Source organism: Panthera pardus, unplaced genomic scaffold (assembly GCF_024362965.1).
Source record: "Panthera pardus isolate Hobbes unplaced genomic scaffold, ASM2436296v1 HiC_scaffold_21, whole genome shotgun sequence".
In the NCBI taxonomy this organism is placed as follows: Eukaryota; Metazoa; Chordata; class Mammalia; order Carnivora; family Felidae; genus Panthera; species Panthera pardus.
Window position 1 is genome coordinate 59,825,106 of NW_026526777.1, and position 2,571 is coordinate 59,827,676.

The 2,571-nt window shown below is 33.5% G+C and overlaps 1 pseudogene; it reads right to left on the reverse strand.

Annotated features, from left to right (window-relative positions):
• Positions 1-1,056: 1,056 nt before the first annotated feature.
• LOC109261545 (putative vomeronasal receptor-like protein 4) lies at positions 1,057-2,165 on the reverse strand (annotated as a pseudogene).
• Between the last annotated feature and the right edge of the window lie 406 nt (positions 2,166-2,571).

Consider the following 2,571-nt stretch of genomic DNA (forward strand, 5'->3'; position numbering starts at 1 on the left):
TCGAAAGACAAATAAACTATACACTTGTAAGAGATATTGTGAAGAAGAGGCCTAATACAATTAAATCTTGAAAATTAAATAACTCAATTTAGTACACAATAATTTAGTTAAATATTGTATTAGTCTGAGTTGATGAAAGAAATAATAAACTAGAATAATGAACAAAAATGTTGAAGCCAAATCCATTCAAGAGAGAACATTTATAGAGAATAGAATTGTCACTATATTATATGAAGATCAGAATGGGAAGAAATAAGAATCATTTAAATGTTTCACTACTGTATACAAATTAAAAAACAAAACTAAAAAAATGATGATTATAAATTTCTAATTTCAAAACTAGGCATGAATTTACAAATAAGAAATTAATTGTAACAAAAGCAGATAAATAAAATACTCACCAGAAATATTACTCAAACTGTGTAAATAAAAGAATTTAAAAATATATATGTTGTAACATGAAACAAAGTTTACAACCTTTAAAAGAAGAGAATGATAAATTAGAAAACATACAGAGGTGAGAGTACACTCTCTGCAGCCCTAATAGAAGCTGGAACTCATAGAAATAAATATAAATAGTGCTGAGAAAAGTGTTGCTCAGTTAAAATTAGAGGCACAGCTAAATATCTTGAAGTAAAAAGAGTAAACAGAATTTTCAAATGTTGTATTATCAATAGGTAATGCATTGTAATAAAGTACAATAGTCATTTTTTAGAGTGTATTTCACTGCATTGTAATAGATTATAATAGTCATGCTTTAGAGTGTATTTTACTTCTATAGAGAAAATTTTACTCAAGAGTGTTTGAGAAATAAAATGAAAGATAAAGGAATGTTCAACACATGGCAATATTGAATCTTACTTGATACTAAACTCAAAAAAAGCTTGTGGGTAATTGTTACCAGAGGTTTCAAAAATATTTATTATTTATACACAGTAAACCTTTCAATGACATACAAATTAAAATTACATTTAAATGTTATATATAAATAAACACTCTATAATTTGAATGAAATCAGAATGATCAGTTCTAGATAATGATTTCCACAATATGTACCTATAACATGATTGTAATTTTCCCACACAGTCGAAACACATTTTCTATCCTTTTATCAGAACTTATTAGCACCAACGCACTGACAGTGGCATAGACATTGGGCACAAGCTTCTGGAAATCCAGAATGACTGTGTCATATGCCCATAAGAGAGTGGAGGAGAAGGAGATAATGACGCCCACCTAGTACATGACCACAAAAAAAAAAAACAAAAAAAAAACTTGCCAACAGCAGGATGGTTTGGGTGGCCCTTCTCTCTGGGGAGACTCTTGAGGAGAGGTTGATGCTGGGAAGGGGCTGGCACTGCCTTTGAAGCCTGGACAAGAGAATCACAATGTACACACTTGAGAACAGCATGCCTCCAACAAAGAAAACATCCCTGGATATTGAAAACGTGAAAAACAGTCCCCTGATGATGGAGTTTAGGCGGGAAAGTGAGCAGTGTTTACTGACACACAGTAGATTGCTCTGGGTCACATTAGAAGGAGCAGCAGTATACAAGATGCAGGCACTAATGAGAGACAAACTGAGAAACCATAAGATGATAAAAGAATGGAAGATGTACTTTTTGCACGTATGTTTAAAGCTGGCCAACCATGAGGTCCTAGGAATGATCATGATGGCCTTGAACATGCTGAGGAGGCAGGTGGTGCTCAAGGAGAGACCCCGTGTCACCCTTATCATGCAGAATAAAGCCATGCATTTGAAATCATTTAGAATGTTCAGTACTTCAAACAGGCCTGTAGACATTAAAAAACAGTGCAGTGAACAGTTTCATTATGTGGACAAAGGCCAAGTGATAGATGATCAGGACAGTTGGCTTAGGTCTGTGATCCAGAAGTAGCATGAAGATGTGGAAGAGAAGCAGGAAGGTGTTGGCAAAAATTCCAATACGAACTTGTAAGAACTGGCCTATCTTCATACAAATATAATGAACGATATCATCATCACAGTGACAAAGAAAAAACATATTTTGTCTATCTGAAAAATTAGACCTCACGTTATCAATGTCATTTATTCCTTTGTCAAAATCATCACCACAGATCATTTTTTGTTTTACTCAATTAATCATTAAGTCTATGTTGTATAAAGTCTTAGAAATAGAGTCTCAATATTATTTGTGCACCATTTGACTGTGTGTATATTATTTACACACGTATCTATATGTTATCTTTCTATATCTACCTCTCTATCTATCTGTCTGTCTATATGTGTCATCTAAACTGGGAAGGAGAGAAGGAAAGAGAGGAAGGAGAGAGACACAGAGAAAGAGAGATCTCATATCCATATTAATGCCAGGATGATGTTCCCATTCCCCATACTCCCCATACAGTATATTCATTTCTTTGTTTAAAAGTTTGCTTTCCTGTTCTGCATTTTCCTGTCTCATATTCAGCATCAAGAATCCTAATAGCCATTAAAGTTTGCATAGATGTTTGTATAGTTCAACTGTTGCACATTTTAACCTAATGGGAAAAAAAATTACGAAAGAAACAATTGGGGGGAAAATTATGCCC